General features: G+C 42.2%; 1 pseudogene; it reads right to left on the reverse strand.

The window, feature by feature from the left end:
- Positions 1 to 2,447: 2,447 nt before the first annotated feature.
- LOC115778706 (desmoglein-3-like) lies at positions 2,448 to 24,175 on the reverse strand (annotated as a pseudogene).
- Between the last annotated feature and the right edge of the window lie 2,169 nt (positions 24,176 to 26,344).

The raw sequence follows: 26,344 nt of genomic DNA on the forward strand, positions 1-26,344 counted from the left end.
TCATCTATGAAGAGCAGAGATTCTGAGGCCACCAAGGTGGAAACCTTCCACCACATGGCTATGCCCAGAAATTCTGTCCATAAAAATTATGAAAAGAATCGGTGACAAAAGGCAGCCCTGGTGAAGTCCAACACCCACAGGAAATGAGTCTGACTTATTGCTGTTTATAAGGACCAAGCTCTTGCTGTAGTTGTACGTGGACTGAATGGCCCGCAACAACAGGCCAGACACCCCATACTCCCATAGGACCTCCCACAGGATACCCCGAGGGTCGCGATCGAATGCCTTCTCCAAGTCCACAAAATACATATAGACTGAATGGGCAGACTCTCACGCATGCTTGAATATCCTTGAGAGGATAAAGAACTGGTCCAGCATTTCCCAACTGGGATGAAAACTGTTTTGTTCCTCTTGAAACCGAGGTTCTACTAATGGACGGACCCTCCTTTCCAGCACCCTGGCATAGGCCTTTCCGGGGAGGCTGACGAGTGTAATCCCTCGAAAGTTGGAGCACACCCTCCAGTCTGTCTTCTTAAAGATGGGGACCACCACCCCGGTCTGCCAATCCAGTGACACTGCCCCAGATCTCCACGTGATGTTGCAGTGGCGTGTCAGCAAAGACAGCCCCACAACATCCAGATGCTTCTGGAACTCAGGGCAAATCTTGTCCACCCTAGGGGCTCTGCCACCAAGGAGTTGTTTAACCACCTCAGTGACCTCACCTCCAGTGATGTTCAAGTCCTCCCCCTTGTTCCCAGACTCTACTTCCATTACAGAAGGTGTGTCAGTGGGACTAAGGAGGTCCTCGAAGTATTCCTTCCACCACCTGACTATAGCATCAGTTGAAGTCAGTAGCACTCCACCCGCACTATAAACCGTGTGAGTAGACCACCGTTTTCCCCTCCTGAGTTGCCTGATGGTTTGACAGAATTGCTTCTAGGCCGTTCGAAAGTCTTTTTCCATGGCCTCACCGAACTCCTCCCACACCCGAGTTTTTGCTTCAGCTATCACCCGAGCCACATTCTGCTTGGCCTGCCAGTACTCATCAGCTGCCTCTGGAGTCCCACAGGGTAATCAAGCCCGACAGGACTCCTTCATCAGCTTGATGGCTCCCTTCACCTCCGGTGACCACCATCTGGTTCAGGGATTACCACCACAATAGGCACCAGCCACCTTGCAGCCACAGCTCTGAGCAGCAGCCTCAACAATAGAGGTGTGTAACATGGTCCATTCGGACTCAATGTCCTCAGCCTCCCTTGGAATCCTGTTGAAGCTCTGCTGGATGTGGATGTTGAAGATCTTGTGGACTGGGGCTTCTGCCAGGCATTCCTGGCACACCCTCACAATATGTTTAGGTGCCCTGGGTCTGTCCAGCATCTTCCCCCACCACCTGATCCAACTCACCACCAGGTGGTGATCAGTTGACAGCTCAGCTCCTCTCTTCATCCAAGTGTCCAGAAGATACGGCCACAGATCTGATGATACGATCACAAAATTGATCACTGACCTGCGACCTAGGGTGTCCTGGTGCCACGTGCCCTTATGGACATCCTTATGTTCAAACATAGTGTTCATTATTGACAAACTGTGGTTTGCACAGAAGTCCAATAACAAAACACCATTCGAGTTCAGATCGGGTAGGCTGTTCCTCCCAATCATGCCCCTACAGTCTCACTGTCACTCAGAATCCCTAAGTGAAATTGCAGTAATCAACTCAGATGTAAAAAAATAGGAACTAGGGGAACCAGCTCAGGCTCAGTAACAAAAAGTGTTGGCTCACACAATGAAACGGGCTACAGCGGTTAGTTCTGGCCTTGACCCAGGGATAGCTAATGCTATAACTGAAGAGTGGTCCATTACCTGAGTCTCAGGAAGGGCCATCACTGGAGAAGTCCTGAGCTGGGCCAGCTCTGGTGAGTTGGATGAGGCTGGAATGGGGAAGGACAGCAGGACCTCCACCACATCTAATGGTGTGGTGGAAGAGCTAGGCACACACATGCGTGGAGTGTTGACGATGAGAACCTATTTCTTCTTGGAAGGGGATGGAACAGATGTAGCCAACTCCTCATTTTCTCGTCTACTCCATATCTGGTCCTCACCAGTGATGAGGCAGAACCAGATATGAAGTAGACATGGATGCAGGAAAGATCATAAGAACAGCCCTTGCTCCACAAGATATTTTTGTACAGTCCAATGTTCTGGTTCAGGATCGAACAGGCTTCGGTCAGGAATATCACAGCTTTTTGGAATACATAAAATTTATTTTTTATTTACAATAAATAAAACACTTTGCTGTTATATTGCTGAGATATTGACTGAAAAGTGGTGGGCAAAAAGGCCATGTTATTCATTAAAAAAATTAAATGGAAGAGGTTTATACAGTGTTAATCCAAAGAAATGACAACTTAAAAAAACACACAAATCCAAATGAGTCAAAAAGATTTAATATTTTCTTTTTATTAGTGCACAAAACACACAGATTGTATATAGGTATAAAAGATAATACAAGACAATAGAACCTGTGATGACTTAAAAAAAAAGCACAAGAATGTAACAGCTGAAATCAATCATACCTACTACATAATGCAGTGTATACTTGAGGAAACAGAAGACCAGGTAATGGACTTTACTGTGGAGAGCATTTTATTATCATGGTTTGGGTCCACTTGTCTACTTAAATGAAAGGGTCACTGCAAATCAAAAACCACACACACACACACACACACACACACACACACACACACACACACACACACACACACACACACACACACACACACACACACACACACACACACACACACACACACACACACACACAAAAAAAAAACACCACCACCTCTACCATCTACCCCATCACCACCACCAATCCCCTTTGATTACTGAAAGACTTTAACAGGAACCTGCACTCTTTTCATTAGCTGTCTTCTATTGCTTTACTCCTAAATGCTTCCCAAGAAAACCATTAACAGGCCAGAGGAATAGACTATTTGGAAACTAGAAAAGGTTAACTGCTATCCAGGAATTCATCTCATTTAATGATTTTCTCTTGTCTCCTTGTGGTAAGTGGGGCCTGTGTTCACTGTATTGATGAAGGACCCTACCTTACTGGTCTTAGAGCCAGTGGATTAGCTGCTTTTGTTGGAGAGGACTCTTTCAGAGCCAGAGACCTCACTATTTTTTGAAAGACATCCTGCCTCTTAAATTAGCTGTTCTCCACTGATGGTTGGCTCTCCAATCATCAGAACTTTCTTAGATCCTGAAAGCCCTCCTGGCTGTAGAGTACCTCCCTGAACAATTCGGGGCTGGCTCCCCTTTACTACTTTCACTGACCCTGAAGGGACCTTGTCTTTGACAACCATCATGGTCTGGGAGCCAGACAAGTTTCCAACTTGGATCAATTTGGCACTGTAACTCTGGGCATCAGTGTTCTCCATTAGCACCATTCTGGGGCCCTGGACTTGGCTACTGGACATGAGTGTCTGTCCCTGAACAAATACTCCTTGGGCAGGTCCAGACTGTGTGTTGTTAACCAGTACCATGCCTTGAAGGTTGGTGGTTGGTGCCTCAGCCAGCAACACAGTGTTCTGTTGTGGCTGGACTACATAAGGCATTGGCTGCAACACAGGAGTGGTGGTATAGTAGACAGGCTGCTGCTGCTGCTGTTGCTGCTGTATTAGGAGCATCTGGCCTTGGTTTCCCAACCCTGTTTTCACTGTGTTTATCGCTTCCCTCATCACCTTGGCTGTGCTTTCCTTTACAATTTCAGAACGCTCAGTTGTCTCCCTGACTATACTCTGTTCCATTTTGGAGATGGTTGGCTCCAATGTGGGTGGAGGGGACAGCTTTTGTGCACTCACCAAACGTGATACTGAGGTCTGATTGTTGATAGAGGCACTAGACAAAAGAGGTGCTGCTTGTTTCTCATCATAAGAAAATTTCTTGCCTCCACACACCTCTGAGAGAGTCTTAAACTTTGGTCCAAGGTCATCAAGAAACTGAAGGTCAATGTCAGACTCCAAAAGGCTGCAGCAGCCTACCGACCCAGCAGCAGAACCAGTACCCTCATAGTCATACACCAACAAACCATCTTTCACATCAAGGCTGTCATTTCCGCTGGCCATCTTCTGCTTAAAAAATAGAAATCATAACCAAAGATAAGTTTTATTAATGCACAGCCAATAAAACCATCATAATGCCCACATTGAAAAAAATCTTAAATTAAAATTCTAAACTTAAATGTAAAGGTTCAAAAGTTGTAACACCAACACCTGTGTCAGGGTTCTAGCAAGCAGTTGATCACCTGGCTCACCTTGCTGAGGTGCCATTGCACCAGGCTGAGAATTTCAGCAGTTAGCTACCAGAACAGATTGCTACTGTAATGGTTAGCTAGCGCTACATCCATTAGCATTAGTTGTTCGGTACATTTGGCCGATACAGAGAGGGGACCCCCTACCCCCAGCCCCAGTCGTACGTTTGGTACCGAGAGCCCCCCGGTTGTACGATCACGACGGCCTGTAAAAATGTTCTGGCTAGAACCCTGTGTGTTCACATAACATCACTTGCAAAGCTACTGGATATCATCATAGTATTAAAACTTTACTTTTATTTAGCCATTGCCCATTTGCCACTTGTCAGCTCATTTCTCACCTGAGAGTAATACTGTCCCAGGAAGTGGTGTGGCAGAGCTATGTCATCATAAACTCCACCTCCCCAAGCGTCTCTGGTCTCAAACTCAGAGTGGACATCACTGCAACCCTTCATTTCTTGTCTGTAGTCACTTGAATAACCATCTTGATAGGTGCCCCAGGTCATCCCATTAATGGTTGTGGCAGATGGCTGGAAATCCAAACTTCCTATTGGTGCCATTGCTACAGGATTTTTAACCATGCAGATATCCACAGTGGGCAAATGCCCACCTAATACTATTGGTGCATTCAGTAGTGGGACCTCCTATAAAGGTGACACAAATTTTAGAATAGAGTATACTTTTTTAATATGATCAAAAATCACTTTGATATAGCTTTCACATAGACATCATCATGTATGCAAATATTCCTCCTCTCAACAATTAAGGTAGTTGCAGTCTCACCGTGTTCTCTCCCTGCCCTTCAGTGTGGTAGTTAATGAGGTGTGACTTGGTGTCGAAAGGCATCTCATTAAAGAGTCCTGATAAACTGTCTCCACATTGGTAGAAGAGGATTAACAGAGGAATGACTGTAAAAATAACAAGCTTTGATCAAACTTAAAGCTTCAGCAATGTGGTTTGAGGTCTGCACTGATCCTCTAAATATAGAGGAAATGTTTTTCAAACTTTTTAAGATCCCCAAAATGGATGTAATTATTAGGGGTTCCTTTAAGCTTTGGTAAAATTTGAGGCATTTATTAGGGATTATTTTTTACTCAATGAATAAAATGACAAATGTTTAAAAGTAATCTCCAGTAAGTTGATGAATAAACAGTGGATCAACCAAATAATAAACAATTAAATAATACATTAGACAGAGAGCAACAGATTAGAAAGTGCCTGACTAAGTTCTCAGTTTCAGTGCATCTTGTCTTGGAGGTTCAGCCACAGTACGTACAATTAAAACATCGCCAACATCACCAAGTTCTGTTATTAATCTGAACAAGATTTCTCTGTATGACTAATTAAAACATCTGGAAGAAGATGTGCTTTACGGCTCTATCGCTGGTGAGAGGAATCTGGGTCATGAAAAACCAGCCTGGACAAGACCGAATGACGAAGGCCAACTCGCAGCACCCAGAATCTGTTTACATGTAGATAGTGGCAGTATAAGATGTTATGGGTAGCTTAGAGCAGTGCTCTTCTGGGAAGGGGAGCCACAGGCAGCTGCTGAGAAGGCCTGTGTCTCCCTGAACAAGATTTGCCCACATGTACATGTGATTTTTCTGATACTTTAATAGATTAAATGTTATCATTTTTTAAGTAAAGTGTTTCAGGTGTCTTCCTTGACAAACAAATCATGTGACCTGTCACATATTAAGTCTTACACAAGGGTGATCTGATTAAATAGTTAATGGTAGTGAGTAGGATGGTTTGGTCTTATGATGTATTTATGATTGTGTGTGAGTGTGTAGAGAACTGCTTTAATTTTTCATAAATTTAACATTATGTTGGAAACATTCCTCAGACATTTTGGTCCATATTCGTCCGCAGTTGCTGCAGATTTGTGGGCTGCACATACTTTATTTCAATCTTCCGTTCCACCACAATTGAGATCTGGTAAGAGTGGAAGCCATTTGGTTACAGTAAGCTCATTTTCATGTTCAAGAAACCAGGTCAAGATGATTTGAACTTTATGACATGGTCCATTATCCTGCTGGAAGCAGCCATCAGAAGATGGGTATATTCTGGTCATAAAGGGATGGATATGGTCAGTAACAATATTCAGATAGGTTGTGGCATTTAAATGATGCTAACTTAGTAATAACGGGCCCAAGTGTACCAAGGAAATGTCACATCATTATATGTCTGTGTAGGTTCTGTGTAAGTTCATCCAGGTCATAGTAGTCTCTGGAGCTTGAAAAAAGGGCAACTGGACTTCTTTTTGTTTCTTGAAGACGTTTCACCTCTCATCAGAAAGGTTTCTTGAGCTCTCAAACCAAAAGGTGGAGAGACCCAGATATTTAAACCTCAGTGGGTGTAGTCCCCTGAGGTGTCAACTGTTTTACCACTGTTTTTACAACACTTACGTAGTAGCAGTAGTAGGCCCAGTAGTAGCAGCCCAATGCCTGCAGGTCCTAATTTTGCTTCTTTTTAGTCTGACCATTGTTCCTTTGCTTTCCACATACGACTCGATCCTCACAGGTGCAAATTTGGACTGTCACTCTCTGTGGTTCTTGACAGGAATGTCCCTGCTGATCCTTCACCAAAAATTCCACCTCGTATATTCCAGGCCATAAATACTCCTGAGCCTGCAAGATGGCTGCAGTGTCTGTCAGAAACCAGAAAAAACATATGAAATAAATATTTCTATGCATTACTATTAAAATAATTAATGTTACAGACTTAAATTCTCATCTCAAAAGAAAAGGTTCTAAATTTTCTGGTACTCCATCGGAGTTTGACCAGTTTATAACCCCCCCCCCCCCCCCCCCCCCCCCCCCCAAAAAAAAAAAAAACCCAAAAAAACATAAAATTGAAAAAACAATTCAACTTCTGATGTATTTCTTTAAACATATTGAAAGTTATTAACTCACCATTGTAATGTTTCACTTGCCATTTTCCCTTAGTGTTTTCTGAGACGATCTCAAATTCAAAAGGAGGTCCATTAGGATATGCATCTTCATCATTAGCATTCACAATTACAGCATTCTCTGTGGTGCACATAGCATGAAAGTCACTGGTCAGGATGGGGCAGTGGTCATTGAAATCATCCACTTGGATGGCTATGGTACCAGTGGCTGTTTTACCAGGCATGTCTGTGATGTAAAACAAAAATAAAAATATATAATTCAGCATTTCCTTTGATTTGCTTTGATATTTCTCCATAGTGTTCAGGGACATTCATTCAGTACCATCTGAAATGCAAAGAACTTTGGCGATATATGTCCCATTGACAAGGTATGGAGATTCCCTGTCAGGTATCTTGTTCAGTTTGATCTCAGCTGTTTGTTGATCAATAGTTAGCCAGTTGTCAGGGTCTGAGCCTTTGGCATATCTACGGAAGAAATAGATCAGTTATTATTGTGCATAGAAAGCGAAGCTGACATTGTAGTTTTACATGTGTGTGTGTGTGTGTGTGTGTGTGTGTGTGTGTGTGTGTGTGTGTGTGTGTGTGTGTGTGTGTGTGTGTGTGTGTATTTTCACATGCATGTGTTGCACTAACTTGACACCCTTAGCTGGTTCTTTAGTATCTCCATCTATTGCAGGGTAGCTTGCAATAACATTTTTAATGTTGAAGGAGGTGCCCCCCTCTGAGATGGGAATAGCTTTGATTTTAGGCTCAAAACGTGGACCCTCAGGCTGGTTCTTCACATTGATTTTGATAGGATAGGTTTTAAATTTTCCAGCAGAACCACTTGCTCCGCTGGCTCCACTTGCTCCGCTGGCGCCACTTGCTCCGCTGGCTCCACTTGCTCCGCTGGCGCCACTTGCTCCGCTGGCGCCACTTGCTCCGCTGGTGCTTTCAAAAGTTCCACCAAATGGAGGATTCTTGTTTCTGACAGCTATCCCTAGTTCAAGGTTCTTTACATCCTCATAATCTACAGGCTGTGAAATGACAGATACAAAGGAAATATCTTTTAGCTCAAAAAAATGATTAAAATGATGGATAATGAAAAAGGAACAACATGTGCATATGCATTTATAATTAGGGTATTGCTACTGACATTTTTGTTTACTTTAAAGAAAAAGGGTATTATAGATTTTTAATGATAGACTAAATTGCAAAATCACTGTTACGTGTTATGTGTGAATTGATCAAGTCAATTGGTCAAATATTTTGAATGCAGGTAGTAAGTGCATTTAAAGCTGTAACAGGACTCACAGAGAAAATTGGATAGTAGCATTACAGGGACTTAAATGAGCCACCCAATCAATAGCAGCTTAACATAAGTAAGGAAAAACTGGGCAGTCCCGAGGTTTATTAGATAAGAGATTCTTAGACTACATTAAGCCTATGCCCCTACGTCCAAAGTAATATGTTACACCCAAAAATTACTGTAATCACATTACATTTTTCAGTAACACAGTAATGTAAAGCGATATTGTACTAAATTAAGTCATTCCAGTTACAATTATGTCATTACTTGTATTACAGAGGTTCTACAGTTATCTGAATGATAGGTGGATAGAATCTTTAATTTCCCTGACGGAACCCTCCCAAAGGGATTAATAAATTTTAATCTAATCTAATCTAATCTAATCTAGAACAAAAAACAAATGTCTTTTAGTTCCTGTCTACTTACACTACAATCATTAATATAACATCTTGTGCAGGAAGGAGGAAAACAGTGGAGTGCTCTGCAACTTTTGAGGAGTGGAGATTTGGGCATTACTTTTATGTTTATTGCATAAAAGAACAAGCGCACAATGGTAAAGTGCAAACTGCGTCCAGGACAGATACAACTGCACTATACTGCTAATGCAATATCAGCTCTTTGCAAGCATCTGCACAGACAGCATGCTAACACAAAGCTAGCAAATTTATCCCACAAACTGAGTAACAGCACATAATTTCTTCCAAATTCAAAATGCTGCACCTTGTCAAGCATTAAGATGCCCTCATTGGTGTTGGGGTCTGTTTTAATGCTGAAATACCCAGCCTCATTGCCTTTGACAATATCAAACACAGCTTCCCAGTTGCCTGTGCCCTCCAGATCCAGGTCCTCTGCTTTGATCCTCATCACCTCCACATCTTGTGTGTTCTCCTCAATGCTTCCTTCATACTGTAAGTGAAACACATAAGATGAGTGCTTTATACAACATGCCTCATTCACACACCAACGGTTGCATGGGAGAGCAACTTGGGGTTCAGTATCTTGCCCAAGGATTTAGGAATGCATCCAGGGATTGAACTGCTAACCTTCTGATTAGTATGTGACCTCCTCTACCTCCTGAGCTACAGCCACTCCCAAAGAAAGAAGAATGAATGTAGAGTTCATTTCAACAGATTTTTTAGCAATTAAACTTTTATTAAATTATTGCTTCTTTTAACTTATTCTATAATATGGGTTGTGGGATATCAACATTTCTGTGTTTTGTAAAGCACTGAAACCATCTGGAAACACCTGTGGAAACATATTCTTCTTGCACCAATATACAGTATATGTTAGTATACCGTAAGAAAAAGAAGTACCTGCTCTTTTTCCAGAGTGGGAAGCTGGTCATTCACATCAAGGAGATTTATGGTAACAGTGGTAGTTCCAGTTTTTCCGTCTGATGCACCATTTAGGTCTTGACCTTTTACTGTCAGAATGTACTTACTATATCTCTAAAATTAGAAGAAATTATAAAAGTCACTGAACAAATGATTGGTATTTACAAAGTTGGAGTTAGACCAGAGACTTTTTGTTTTTGTTGATGTTTCAGTCAAATTTGTAAAAGAATGTATGGTATATTATCAAGCTACAGAAAAAAAAATAATACTAAGTAGTGTTTTGCCAGCAAGGATGATGTTGTTGGCAACAACCCCAGAATACTTTTTTTTTTTAAAAGCCTGTCATGTCTGGCTGTTTTCGCAATCGGAACGATGATCTGAATGCAATGATGTACCAAACATATTTGCTTTTACAAGAATAGCTCCATAGGTTTTCTATAGGCTATTCTTGTTAATGTTTGTATTTTTATTTTTTATTTAGTTATTTATGCCAGGCCTGACAGGCAATAAGGGAAGGGATAGAGAAGAGGAAAAAAAAAAAACGGGGGGGGGGGGGGGGGATACTCAAAAATACTCAAAGATATACATACATACATACACACATTCACATGTCTATACAGATACATATATATATACACACACACAATTTTGCTGTTTGCAGTAATGTGTGTATGCGCCTTTGTCATGGAATGTACTCAATGAGGGTAAGAACTGCAACCATGCCCCCCGCGATCCAGAGGCAAATAGCAAAGGACCCAGGGGACCCAGGCCATCCACGGCCCACTAGGAGCTCAGAAGACCTTAGGCCACACATCCTGATGGCAACGGAGTGCACACCCCAGAGGAGGAAGGAGGGAGACCCTAGACAGAGCCCCCACGGCCAAATGGCAAGAGTCCAGAGAGCCAGAGGCAATGAGCAGTCAACTGTGTTGAGCGTTGTGGTGTACTGTCCCACCTGCCCCTTCAGCTGCCACTGTTTCACCATATGCTCCAGTATAATCAATATGCTGTTTTTCTGTTAAAAGGGAAGTTTTCTTCTGCAGTGCTGAGAACTGTTGGATTTCTCTTTATGTAAAGTTTCCCTAAGATTATATATGTCACCACTGAAGCCACTTTTCCACCGACGGGGTTCCGGTGCCGGTGCCAGTATTTGAACCATTCAGCGGTTTTTCCACCACGAACGCACTCAGTGCTCGGCCGAAAAATGGGTTCAACTTGGGCCACACAAGCTAGCTGTTCTGGAACCAAGAATGCATGAGGAAAGCGGAAGAAGGGACTCTGCTGTCTCAGCACAAACTTTTCTACCATATTACATGTGTATTACTTGAGAAAAGCAAAGCGATTTTCACGGCTGTGAATTAGGTTGGGTCTTAAGGCTGAACTTGTTGCGTTGCATCAGTTCATATCACAGATAAAAGGACGCAAAGTGCGTACTTGTCGTCTTGCTCATATTTTCTGTCTGTGTTTACCTCTGTGCTGCACACAGATGCTGCAGTAGTTTTGTTTGGACTGTAAAATGTGTTCATAGCACAAGAAAGAGGAGCGTATTCTTTGATGTTTGCGCTCTTCAGTTTCCGTGTCCAGACAAGGACCCGCCCACACTCATACGTAAAGGAGCGGTTCGCAAGCACGGTGGATACATGGGCCCGTTCCTAAGCTTTTCACCGGTTCTTTTGGGAACAGCACGGGCACTGGAACCCCGGTGGTGGAAAAGGGGTATGAGTGCTACATAAATAAAAATGAGTTGAACTGAATGTGCGGTAACTATTTTGCCACCAAAATCATGCAAAAACCTTCTTAACTGAATGTGACTGGTAACTGGAGTAATGCAGTGCAAATGCAAGTTTTCCTTACTTACTATCCCATGTTATTAAAATAAATTTGCTGAATCTCAGAGTCAAACATAGTCTCAATTGATCACTGCAGGTGTTGTTCATACCTCTCTGTCCAGGAAAGGCTGGTTAACAAAGATGGATCCATTTTTTCTGTTTATGTAGAACATGTCATCTGGTGGATCCTGATTTATGATGGTATAAGCAATTACAGAATTGTTATTCCCTGGTTCATCAGCATCAGTTGCACTGGCTGTCATAACAAAAGTACCTGTAAAATAACAGGAAATAAAACATTTGTAAAACTCAATTTCACCCTCACTGACATTCTAAGTCAGAAAAACAGACAGTCTCACATTTTCAGTAACATTGTTCAATGTCTTGCCTTGGGTTTAAAACAATAACATAAACTTGACCATCAGAACTGCCAGCTGTTGTGTAATATTGTGGTCTCAGTCTAAGCAGCTTATAATGCTATTTACTAGGAATGTTCATTGCAACTAACTTCTTAGTCAACTAAACAAGTAAAAAAAATAGACTAATTAACTAGTCTAAAACTAAGAAACACATACATTTGAGGACTGTTCAGGTATTATTAAAATATGACGAATTACCATCCAAAAAAATCAGATATGGATAGCCACCTTATCGTGGTGGAGGTGTCCCAGTGATCCCAGGAGCTATGTTGTCTGGGGACCTGTCCCCCCACTAGGGTGTCCCATGGCAAATTGGTCCTGGGTGAAAGGCCAGACAAAGAGCAAATCCAACAGCCCCTATGGATGAGCCACCAAGGGAACTGTTTACCCTGACCAAGATAAGGTTACAGCAACCCCACCCTGGAACCAGGCCTGGGGAGAGAACTCAAGGGAGAGTGTCTGGTGGCCAGGCATTAGCCCGTGGTGCCCAGCCGGGTGCAGCTTGAAGAGAAGACATGGGCCTGCCCTCCTGTAGGCCCACCACCTGCAGGAGGCGTCGTAGGGGTTGGGTGAAATGTGTTGGCCAAGAGCAGAGGTCCTGGCGGATCGATCCCTGTTTATCGAGACTGGCACATGTAATGTCACCTCTCTGGTGGGGAAGGTGCCTGAGCTAGTGTGTAAGGTTACCGGCTAGATATAGTCGAGCTTATAAAAAAAAAAACAAATAAAAAAGATCTAGTCGGGCTCACCTCAACGCATGGCCTGGGCTCTGGAACCAGTCTTCTTTGTACCTTCGGTTGTTCCACAGCCTGATCTGAACTCAAATGGTGTTTTGTTATTAGACTTCTGTGCAAACCACAGTTTTTCCACAATGAACACCATGTTTGAACAAAAGGATGTCCATAAGTTCACATGGTACCAGGACACCCTAGGTCCCAGGTCAATGATCAATTTTGTGATTGTATTGTCAGATCTCTGGCCTTATGTTCACACTCATCAGCTTCCCAGGTAAGGTCTATGCCAGAGTGTTGGAAGGAAGGGTCCATCCGTTAGTCGGGCCATTCAGACCCTGTACAACCACTGCGAGAGCTTGGTCCATATTGCCAGCAAAACGTCAGACTCACTTCCAGTGGGTATTGGACTCTGCAAATGAGTCCAATACACGCAATCTGTCAATAAAAATTCTGAATAGAATTCCTAGGCATAGCCAAGTGGTGGAAGGCTTCTGCCATGGTGGCCTCAGAATCTCATCTCTGCTTTTTTGTGGATGATGTAGTCCTGTTAGCTTCATCAAGTGGTGGCCTCCAGCTTGCAGTGGAATGGTTCGCAGCTGAGTGTGAAGCGGCTGGCATGAGAATCAGCACTTCTATGTCTGAGGCCATGGTCTTCAGCTGGAAAAGGGTGGGGTGCCCACCTCAGGAATGAATTGCTGCTCCAAGTAGAGGAGTTTAAGTATCTCTGGGTCTTGTTCATGAGTGATGGGAGAAGGGAGCGGGAGATTGACAGACGAATCAGGTCTGTTGTGGTAAAGTGGGAGCTGAGCATGAAAGCAAAGCTCTTGGTTTACTGGTCAGTCTACATCCCTACCCTCATCTACGAGCTTTGGACAGTGACTGAAAGAACAAGATCGCAAACACAAGCGGCAGAAATGAGCTTCCTCTGAAGGGTGGCTGGCCTCTCCCTTAGAGATAGGGTGAGGAGTACAACCATTCGGGAGGGGCTCAGAGTAGAGCCACTGCTCCTTCACATCAAAGGGAGCCAGTTGAGGTGGTTTGGGCATCTGACTAGGATGCCTCCAGGTGGTGTTCAGGGCATGTCTTACTGGGAGGAGCCCCCGGGGCAGACCCCGGATGCACTGGAGAGATTTTTTCCCCTCCTGCTCTCTGACGGGGACGGTCGCATTCTATCTCTCTCCTGCCTCCCTGCCCTCCCTCGTCTCTCCTGCTTGCTGCTTGCTGTAAAAGCGTCTCTTACACACTGTCCAAATAAGAATAAGATTAAGAAGCAATATGGATCTGGCAAACTGGGCCTTAAACACCATTGATTGAATTTTCTCCACTATGAGATCGGGGAAAGGGGAGCCTGCGTGTCCAAGTGGAACAGACCCCGTTGGATATGTCATCGATTTTTGGAGCTCATGGAGACCTGTGTGCCTCTCAGCTCTGGAGGTTGAGGACGTGGAAGACGTTTACATATTCAGCTATTTGGTAGCAGGATCGCTTCTGTTTGGGCTCGGAGGATACCTGATTTACCGGGAAATTAAGAAAATCTGGGCAGCTGTTCAACATCTGCCAAGGCTGCAGACCCAGGTGGATGGGCTGTGCAGAGCTGTACAGACTCAGACTCAAAGCCTGTTGGACCTGAGCCGTAAAACGGACAGGTAGTCCAGCTGAGAACGTGCTCGCAGGCGAGAGGGATTAGATCTGGAGATAAGGTTCGGTTTCTGCACGGTGAGGACGGTAACTAATGAATTTGGAATACTGGATTTACTGAATGGGTTCCCCAGTGAAACTGAAGGCTGCTGGAAAAAAAACAAGCAGCCTGTTCCAAAACAACATCTGCATTATCAGGAATTCGGCTCCCTAGCCGGCCTTGGGCTGGTAGTCATATCTCTCCAGGACAATGTGTGATGGTCGCTCTTCCCCTCTGTCCTCTCTGTGATTTGTGCGAGCTGGATCTGGTGTACCACGGCCGCTGATGAACTTCCATCACTATCAGCGAACTGTTTTGGCTAGGAGCTGGCATCTGGCTCCACAATGCCCCAACCCTCTCGTCTCCATCTGGGTGGGTTTTTTTGGACATCTGGTAAAGGTTTTTTTTTTGTTTGTTTGTTTTTTTTTAACCTAACTACCCCATGATGTGTGTTTGTTTCCTTTTCCGGGGACTGATTGTAGCAGCGGCGCCAGTGCGGACACCCATCTCCCCTATGTTAGTCTTGTCTGTTCTTCTCTGGATGGTTGTTCTGAATGAAATTTTGTTATATTATGATGGAATGTCGTTATATAATTTGTTGCATAATGATTTATTTCGTTGTATGTATAATGACAATAAAGTTCTGTTCTATTATATTCTATTCTATTCTATATCTCTTGGCTGGCCTAGGAATGCCTTGGGGTTCCCCTGGATGAGCTGGAGGAGTTGGCTGGGGAGAGGGAGGCCTGGGGTTCTCTGCTTAGGCTGCGGCCCCTGTGACCTGGCCCTGGATAAGTGGAAGGAAACAGCTGGACGGATGGATGGATGTATGGATGGAGCAGCCAAAGCAGAGAAGGACAAACCTTCATTCCTCCAGGGGAACACCAAGGTATTCCCAGGCCAGCCAAGAGATGTAATCTCTTCAGCATGTTCTGCATCTACCTCAAGGCCTCCTGAAATACCCGGAACACCTCTCCAAGGAGGCTACCACCTCAAGTGCTTACTTTTGATGTGGAGGAGTAGCGGCTCTACTCTGAGCCGCTCCTGAATGACTGAACTCATCACCCTCTCTCTAAGTGAAAACGAAACCACCCTTCAGAGAAAGCTAATTTCTGCGACTTGTATTGGTGATCTCATTTTTTCTCTTTCAAAATAACCTACATTAATAGGGCTAACAAAAATTTCTGGTCTAGACTAACAGGGTTACGGCATTTTTCTACAACAGTGCTGAGGCTGCAGATCCATCAGATGGATCTTCACAAATTGATTAAATGACCTGTATGTCTGGTACCAACTAGTAACAACAGTGACAACTTGTCGGGTTGTCAACTAGTCACGCACATCCCTACTTTTTAAATATTTACAAATATTTACAAATAAGACCTCTTTAAATCACTCTTAACATTCTAATACTGTGAAATGCAGAATGCGGACTGTCTGTGAACTTTAGCAGCTCACTGGAAAGTGTTTATCAATTTGATCACCCTGCGATTACAAAATCAAAATCCTTTATTTGATTTATCATGAAATAATTTAGTCTAACACTGCTCACTGCAATTACATATTAGAATGGGATTTATACCACTGACCTTTTGGACTGCGCTCATACACTTCAGCAGCCTGGAATTCCGGGAACACTGGAGCATTATCATTCTCATCTACAACCTTAATTCGTAAGTCAATGTTTTTTTCGACACGGGTGCCATCAATGAGTGTTGCAACGCCAGACAACTGAAACAATAGTAGATAAAACCATAGCTATTGTTGTTTGTTATTTATTTTGACATAAACTAGAATAACACATTGTAGCTGCTGCCTCTGCTACCAGTAAAGTTGTATTTTACAGATTTAGGTGAGTATCAATGATTAGTGAAACCAAATCAGAATCAGACCAAATACACTGCAAAAAAAAATTAAATTAACACATAGAAATAAGTCAATCAGTCTTTTGGAATATTGATCTGATCAGTTAAGTAGCAGAAGGGGTTGTTAATCCATTTCCAATGCTTTGGGGTTAATGTAATTACCAACAGGTGGACTAGAGGGGCAAGAATAAGACAACCTCCCCCAACAGAAGAAACAAGTAAAAATTAGATTCCATGAATATTGCTGAAGTGCTGGAAAAATAAGCTATGTAAAAATTGGTTGCCAGGTGACATGGTGATGAAGTGCTTAGCTTGCTGTGTCACAGCAGGACTCCTCGAGCCTGTTTAAGTTTCTACATACATTCATCATGGGCATGATTTCTTTAAACTGTTCTTTTCCAGGGTGGATGATTGTACACCATACATTTTTATGTACTAAAAAAAAAAAAAAAACAAGAATTGGGTGCAGTTTGAATTTATTTAGGATTTTCTCAAATCCACACCGGGTCAACATTATACATACAAGTTCAAAAATACGTATATAACCCTACTAATATTTGGTTAAATGTTCCTTAGCAAGTTGCACTTTGGCCAGATGCTTTTGGTAGCCATGAACAAGCTTCTGATATTATTCTGGCTTTGATGTCTTTTCTTGGAAGAATTGGTTTAAAATGGTTTCCCTGATGCCATAGGGTAAAAGGTGGGGTACATCCTGGATAGGTTGCCAGCCTGCTGCAGACTTTTAAGCACATTCCACACATTTTCAATAGGGTTGAGGGCTTTGGAAAGGCCATTCAAAATAAAATCAAACTTATGCACCCAATTCATGCTTTTTACAGTAATTTAAGATGTATGCTAAACATTGACCTTGGAATGATTGAAAAAGAACAATTCTAAAAAATTATTAAAATCCCCAAATTACAGTACATTCATTCCCATTATGACTGCATGTAAATTTCTAATTACACCTGTAGATAATCCTTAAAATGTGTAGAATAAAGCACTGTATGAATACATAGCTAATTGTTTCTCATAGTCTAAAGCACTTGGAGTCGTCATTAAGAAAATTAAAGTGCTCTATAAATACCGTTCCATTTCCAAGTATCTCAATAGTTAATGTATAAAGGGAATCTTATGACTGCAATACCACAGAATAATTACAGAAAAACTCACATTGTAAGTATCGATCACTTCCCTGTCAAGCACTTTGGTCACACGGACATCTCCAGTATGAGGATCAACCACAAAAACATGGAAAGGATACTGGTTCGCCCCAATGCCTTCCAGGGAGTAATGAATATTTGACCCACTTTGAAAATCTGATCGAATCTGAAACACAAGCCAGAAGATTTGATCATTTCACTGAATACGTGCACTAAAAACAAGAGCACCAGTGATTTGATCTAGTGACTGGTATGACATGTATAGGTCTGCTAGCAGTAATAAGCATATTTTGTAAAAACTCTCAATCTATAGTAACAGAAAATTATTCAGAGGTTACACACACGTTGTAGGCTAAATAATAATCCTGTAATTAAAGCAGTATTATAATTATTCTTTCAGCTGGTGGTGTCACATGGTCAAATATGAAAACATTATTCAAACCAGCAAATAAATAAACTACAGTTCATTTGTGTTCTTATCAATATTTTTTGTTATATAATTAAAAAAATACTATAAATGCATTTAAAATCACTGACAGCAAGAAGAAAAAAAATGAGGATTTAAAGATCCCTTCACAAAAAAAAGAAAAAAGAAATATCCCTCATTTTTACCCTCTTACAAATTGCACACCTAGCTCCAGTGCATTTTCTAGGATTGCTGATGCTATTTTTTAGAGGACTGATTGGTCATTGGTTTCTTACAGTTGATGCCTTATTTATAACATGATATGCTCCAGAAAAGGTTAGTTGATACCTCGTTAAGAAAAATGATCTTGCTGATGCTGCAAAGACATGGTTAAACATGTAATTACTGCACTAAGTCAACATTCAAATGTATTGTTTATGTCAGTACTTGATGAAGGCCTGATGTTTGGTGGGGTACATTTGCTGGCACAATGTTCAAGTTTGAAAGTTATCAGAATTTAAGTAAAAGTAAGTAGTGGTGACTTACCTTAGCAATCGACTTCTGTGTAGTGTAGTCTACATTCTCCTTAAGAGGCTTTGGAGGGAGAATCCACTCTCTTCTTTTTCTTACTAAAATGTCTTGAGAATTGTGCCTCTCTATAGCAAGAGCTCGGAGCTATAATACAACAGATGTTATCATGTCAGGATGAAGCCTTACTTAACAGAAAATCTACATCTAATTCAATTCTGCCGTTTTAATTATCCTTACATGGGAAAATCTTGAGAAATCTTAAAAAAAAAAAAAAACTCAAATGTTCCTACATAATCTCCTTTTGAATTTAATGCCAACAATAGTTTTCAAAAAGAAGCACTGTGCTGCATCACTCCTTAAAAAAAAAAAAATCATTAAGTGTCTGAGAATGTGAAATGTCCTGGCTACTAAACATTCCACAGTGAATTGTCAATTGTATTTTTTTTTTAAAGTGCAAGCTAATGGAAACAACAGCAACTCAGCCACAAAGTGGTTGGCTAGGTATAATCACAGAGCGGGGTCAGCAGATATTGAGGCACAGAGGTTGCCAACTTTCTGCAAAGTCAATCACTACACACCTCCAAACTTCATGTGGCCTTCAGATTAGCTCAAGAACAGTGTGTAGAGAGCTTCCTGGAATGGGTTTACATGGCCAAGCATCTGCATCCAAGTCTTCAATCACCAAGTGTCAGATGCAGTGGTGTAAAGCACACCCTACACTAGATTCTAGAGCATGTTCTCTGGATTAACAAATCTCTCCATCTGGCAATCCAATGGATGTGCCTAGGTTTGGCATTTGCCAGGAGAACAGTACTTGTCTGACTGCATTGTGCCAAGTGTAAAGTTTGATAGAGGGGGTATTATGGTGTGGGGTTGTTTTTCAGATATATGCACTTCTGGAATAATGGTCAAAGATTCCCGTAAACACTCCTAAACCTTGTGGAAAGCCTCATGTGAAGGCACAAGCAAATACTTTTGGCAATATAGTGAATTTATATATATTTATTCGACACACATCCTTCTTATATTTACTGCAAAACACATTTATGGTATAAATACAAATGCTTTGCAAAATTCTTGAGTCACCCTTTACTTTTTACACTTTGCTAGGAAAATGTAAAATAGATGATCAATTAAAGCATCTGCTAACATGAATGGAAATATAGTAAATATATAAAAATATAGCTTGAAAGTAAAAATTTTCTATGACCACCTAACCTAACCTAAAGTATACTTCTGCCTCTCATCTAATTTGAGCCCTCTTGACAGCCACAAATGTGAGTCGACATGGAGTGTAATACTCTAAGGAAGAACTGAAAAATATTGGAAGTAAAACCAACAGACAAATAAGGAAAGTAATTACACCGACAGCACACATGATCAAACAGGGAGACACGGACAAAGAAACCCACAGACAGACATGGAAAAGAAAATGAGGAAAGAGATATGCAAAATATCCAAAATTTTTAAAAAACCCAAAAGGAACATTTAATTCCTTTCCAAAAATTAACTGTATGTAATTACTCTCGTTAATCTAAATCTGGAGTGATCCAGAGCTGGAGACACAAATCCCCTTTGTCAGGAAGAGCATTTGGCATAAAAACTTTGCCAAATCAAACATATAGAGCTACCCACTGAAGGGACGGGAGACAGAACACAAGACATGTTGTGGAAGAGAATATGAGATTAATAATAACTAAGGATTAAATGCAGAGTGTTGTATAAACACATAGAAAGTGATAAGAGATGAGGTCTATTGCAGCATAACTAAGAGAAGATCTGGGGACACCTGACCAGCCCAAACTATAAGTGTGACCAAAAAGGAAAGTTTTAAGCCTAATCTTAAAAATAGAGAGGGTGTCTGTCTCCTGAATCCAAACTGGGCGCTGGTTTCTGTGGTGTATTTTTATCATTTGACATCAGTATTTTCTATCAATATTTTTATATCATGTAATGTTACATATATTAATCACACACTGAATTAATGGTCACACTATATATATTATTTGCCACTTATATTGTCACTCACATACTGGAACACTGCATGCTTTAGGTGAGTGGGAAGGACTGAGGCCTCCTAAGCCAGGTCCTTGGGTTTTTCCACTGGTAGTACTGCACTCATTCAAATTTAGAGGTTCACCTTTGTACACAGTGCACTTTTGACACAGTATTGCCAGAGTGAAGGTCTGGTAGCGGGTAGTGTGTGTCCTGAAAAGGGGAGTTGAAGTCCCACCTGAGCTACTGTATTAATGTAAGGGAGAAATTGTGTATTGAGATAAGACCGCCCTAAAAGTGTTTCTTATAATGTGAAAATATGGATAGAAGTGCTCCGGTGGGAGGTATTTTCTCGTGGGAAAAGTTGTTTGTTTATGACAGCCCAGATAACAGTCATGGAGCCATTGCATGAGGATCGAACTAGTACGATACATAGTGGATTGGGAGCATCCTTCTATGCCCATTGTTCCTGATAACAGCAAGGGGAGGTGCGAGTTTGGGCGATAAAAGGCAGAGGCAAGGTTGGAAGAGAGCTTCTCTTTTTGGCTCCATTGGGCTCCTTTAGCGCACTTTTTGCTCTTCCTATCTCCTTTGTAACGGCTCCAAAGGCACACACTCCCGGGAGGGCTTTTTTGCTTTCTTGTGCTTTGTTTAACTTTGTGCTTCAATAAATCCTGGAAACGAAACCTGCTCATCTCCAGTGAGTTTTTGTAAAGTGTGGAATTACTATCATGGTGCATTTGCTTTCATTGGTCTCACTTCCGCCTGGTAAGAGGGGCAGCGGGAGAGAGCCGCAACCACGACCCGACATTCCACAGAAGAGGGGCCTGAAAACTGAAGGCTCTGCCTCCCATTCTACTCTTAAGTATCCTAGGAACCACAAGTAAGCCAGCAGTCTGAGAGCAAAAGTGCTCTGTTGGGGTGATATGGTACTATGAGGTCTGATTATTGAAGACCTTATATGTGAGGAGAAGGATTTTAAATTTCATTCTGGATTGAAGAGAAGCCAATATGGGAGAATTATGCTCTCTCTTTCCCTAAGCAAACTTTCAGGACAATCTGATATTAATGAATTACAATAGTCCAGCCTAGAAGTAATAAATGCATGAACTAGATTTGGATTATCGCTCTGAGACAGGATGTTTATAATTTTAAAAATAAATGTTCAGTTTCTTCGCCATATGTCAGAACAAGATCCAGAGATTGGCATCTCTCATTCTGAGAGATGCCGATTGAGTCTAATGATAGATTAAATACAGTGTTGAGGCTATTGCTTTAAGCATTTGCATGGATGTTAAAATCAACCACCCTGTATTTTATGTGAACTGAGCACTAAATTAGATAAAAAGTCAGAGAAATGGGACAGAAACTCTAAATAATGGCCAGGTAGATGACAGATAACAACAAATAAAACTCTTTTTGAAATTTCCAGTTAGGGTGGACAAGGCTAAGAGTCAGACTTTTAAATGAATTAAAACTCTGTCTGGGTCTTTGGTTGATTAATAAGCTGATTAATATTAAGCTTGGTTAATAAGGAGTGGACGATTACTGCTACTCCTCGGCCTGTGCTTTGATGATGAGGATGATGATGATGATGATGATGATGATGATACTTTATTACAGTTAACAGAACACCCATCCAAGAAGACAAAACAAACAAACATGGGGAGATAGGTGAACTGTGGCTATGCTGCCCCCCCCCCCCCCCCCCCCATTCCTTCTCGAGGCGTTGCCATTAAAAAGACAGAAACAATAGTGAAAATATATAGGGATGAGTGAGGAAAAACTCATTTCATACTTTGTATACATACGCACATACACAGTATAAGGTTACAAAAACCTCTGCGATAGAGCACAAACATATAGCATGGGAGCACTAGGGTGGGGAGGGATGGAAAGGGGAGCCAGCGGAGCAGAGAAGGGGGGGTCGGGCTACAGTGGATTCTGACAGTATACCTCGGGGCTGTTGATTAATTTAAACTAACACATTCATCCTGCTGTAACCACGTCTCTGTAAGACAGAATAAATCAATACGTTGATCAATTATTAAATCATATACTAACAGAGACTTAGAAGAGAGAGAAACGTGATGTTTAATAATCAACAATGGTACAATTTGGTACAATTGAGGATGCTATATTGTAACAAATTGTACCACTGTTGATTATCAAACATCACGTTTCTCTCTCTTCTAAGTCTCTGTTAGTATATGATTGTGAATTTAAATGATTTTTTGTTGAGTTTTGGATCTATGGGGATTGGGTTTTGGGGGGATGACCGGAGGAAAGAAACTGCAGTTCCCAACCCTGGATAGTCACGTTTTGCACAGCTTTAATACATTTGGCCAGGTTTCTAGAAGTGAGAGTTGCTCCATCCAAGGTGAAATGGATGTCATCTCTCCTAACAAGACTAGGTTTTCCCCAGAATAATTTCTAATGATCTATAAAGCGCACATTGTTTTTTGGACACCACTCAGAAAGATAGCAATTTCACGAGAAGATGCGCTAAACATGTCGCTCCTGGTCCGATTAGGGAAGGAACCAGAGAGAAAACTACATCTGAATGCTTTTTATCTAACATTCACAAACACAGTCACACTCCGATAAATGCCTCAGGAACAACTTGGGGTTCAGCATCTTGCCCAAGGATATTTTGGCATGCAGACTGGAACAGCCAAGGATCGAATCACCAACCTCCCGATTACTAGATGATTTTGCGCTACCCCCTGACCCATGACATGGTTATGTCATGCTTTTCTAATCTATCTTAGATCAGACTCAACAGTTAACCTAGCGCAAGCTTTCTAGCTCAGAAAGCACATAGGAGAAACACACCCAAACGGTGTGGCACACCTCAAGTTTCCAGAGAAGGGAGTGGCCTCACACTTCTAAGTAAGAGCGGTGATGATAGAGAATGTGAAAGGTGCATGACCCTTTACTTACTTTACTTTACTTTATTACATTTAGCAGATGCCTTTATCCAAAGCGACTTACAATGATGACACAATAATACAAAAAGCCAAAACAAAAATAAAACATTAAAAGAGTTAAACATTAAAAAACAATGGCACATTAAAAATGTATGTCTATACACATAAGAGTTAATTGTCTTAGTGCAGGTGTTCTCTAAAAAACTCAGTTTTTAGGAGTTTTTAAAAAATGGCAAGGGACTCTGCTGCTCTGGTGGAGGTAGGCAGCTTGTTCCACCATCTGGGAACTATGGAGCAGAACAGTCTGGATTGCTTTGGGTGGATGTTGGGTAAAGCAAGGCGACTTTCAGTGGAGGAGCGCAGAGGCCGAGATGGAACATAGGCCTTTAGGAGCGAGTGCAAGTAGGAAGTAGTATGACCCAGGACATAATGACAGTGAAACCTTTTTAATTACAGCTGGTACCAACTAGTGTCACTGAGTTGAATAAAAAATTATGACGTCTTTCTGGCTACCGGACTGTTACCATCGTTTTCTTCAACAACAGCCCATTTGCTGAATCGTGTTCCAGATTTCAGTTAAGAGAAACTAAACAAAAGCATTTCAAAACTAGCTCAGTTTGGTAGAAAAACAACAGCTCTGAACTCACCGCAGACAGCAGCAACACAATTACGGGGAAAGAAACCCGAAACATGACAGAAGAAAAGTCTGAAGGTATCCGACCAGGTGAACTGACAGAGTTCTAGTGGTGAAGGTTCCTGAATGTCTGAGTTGAGGGGAAATGAGAAGGCTTGCCAAAGAGTAGTGCTTATCAAGCAAGGTCTCGCTCTCTCTCTTTCTCTCTTTCTCTTTCTCTTTCTCTGTCTGTCTCTCTGTCTCTCTCTCTCTCACACACACACACACACACACACACACACACACACACACACACACACACACGCACACACTCACATGCACGCACGCACACACACACACACACACACACACACACACACACACACACACACACACACAGGCTTGAGATAGGTAACATCCGAGTTTAGTGCAAGAGTGATAGTGTCTTTCTCATAACTGTCCATGCAAGGAGGACCTTTGTTACTGCATAAACTGAGGGTAACGCCAGGGCCCTGTACTACAAGAGTTCACTGTACCCTGGTATATTTATCTGATTCACTTAACCATCCTCAGAAATCAGTGGTCACGTGAAACTGGTTAACTGCTAAGTTAAGCCAGGGTTTCCACTGCACGTTTACATGGTTCGCGTTGTCAGCATCTGAGGAGTCATAAATATGAATAATTGTAGTGTCAAAAGAGAGACTGATTTTTCAAAGGAAGGTTTCAGGATCAATAAAGTATTCTGACTCTGACTCTGACAGTATGTCATCCAGATAGACGAACAAAAATGGCATACCACGCAAAATGGAGTCCATGAGGCGCTGAAACGTCTGTGCCATGCCCTTGAGACCGAAGGGCATCCGCAAAAACTCGAAAAGGCCAAATGGAGTGATAACCGCGGTCTTGGGCACATCACGCGGATCAGTCAGTCAGTCAGTCAGAATACTTTATTGATCCCAAAGGGAAATTACTACTGTTACAGCTGCAACCGTTTCATTTAAACGAGTAAACCTAAAACACAATAACATACACTAAAGGCATAAAAGTATAAAGACTAAAGAGATATTTTGACTATATACACATCTAAATCTATACACATATGAAAATTGTGAGTGCAAAAATTTTTAAATGGGTGTCATTATATATATATGCACAGTCCTTTTTTGTACAATGTATAAGTGTATGTACAATGTACAGTGTATATAGTGTATGTACAATGTATATGGAAATTTAAACAATTTTACGTACAATTGAATACTGATAAGTGAATGACACTGATAAACCACAATGTCACCTATTAAGGGAGGAGTTATAGAGTCTGATGGCCACAGGTAGAAATGACCTCCTGTGGCGCTCTGTGGTGCATTTTGGTGGGATGAGTCTTGCACTGAATGTGCTCCTGTGTCCCATCACTGTGTTGTAGAGTGGGTGGGAGCCATTGTTCATAATGGCCTGCAGCTTAGACAGCATCCTCCTCTCCGACACTGCCATAAGCGAATCCAGCTCCACTCCCACCACATCACTGGCTTTGTGGATCAGTTTATTCCAGCTAACAGGAACCTGATGGTATCCCCTCACCAAATCCACCTTTGAAAAAATAGTTGCCCCAGCAAGATGAACCGGAAAATCTTGAATGTGGGGAACCGGGTACCTGTCATTAGTCGTCGCATTATTAAGGCGCCGAAAATCCCCACAAGGGCACCACCCACCTTCAGCTTTAGGGACCATGTGCAACGGGGACGCCCACGGGCTGTTTGAGCGGCGCACAATACCAAGGCGCTCCATGTTCACAAACTCCTCCCTGGCTATCGCTAACTTCGCGGCATCGAGACAGCGTGCACGTGCAAAAACCGGCGGACCCACAGTGGTAATGTAATACTCCACACCATGTTTAGCTACGGCTGCAGAGAAGGTGGGAACCGTGAGGGTGGGAAACTCGGCAAGCAAACACTGGTACTCATCACCTGTGGCAAGCACGTTAGCGAGGGGCAAGGGCCCAGGACTACCAAGTGTACAGGGGTAGGTATCAAAAGACACAGCATCTATCAAGCACGTATTAGCTACATTGACCAACAACCTGAAAGCACACAAGAAATCAGCGCCGAGTATAGGTACTGACACAGACGCTATCACAAAGTCCCAGTTAAACTGACGTCCCTTGAAACACACAGTCACCAACCTTGTTCCATATGTGCGAATGGGGGTACCGTTCGCCGCGTCCAGCAGGGGTCCGTGACATTGTCCCAAGGCGTCCGCAGCTGAAACCGGCATGATGCTACACTGAGCACCCGAGTCCACAAACAGACGGCGTCCTGAAGCAGTGTCCTCAATGAAGA

Source organism: Archocentrus centrarchus, chromosome 4 (assembly GCF_007364275.1).
Source record: "Archocentrus centrarchus isolate MPI-CPG fArcCen1 chromosome 4, fArcCen1, whole genome shotgun sequence".
NCBI lineage: Eukaryota > Metazoa > Chordata > Actinopteri > Cichliformes > Cichlidae > Archocentrus > Archocentrus centrarchus.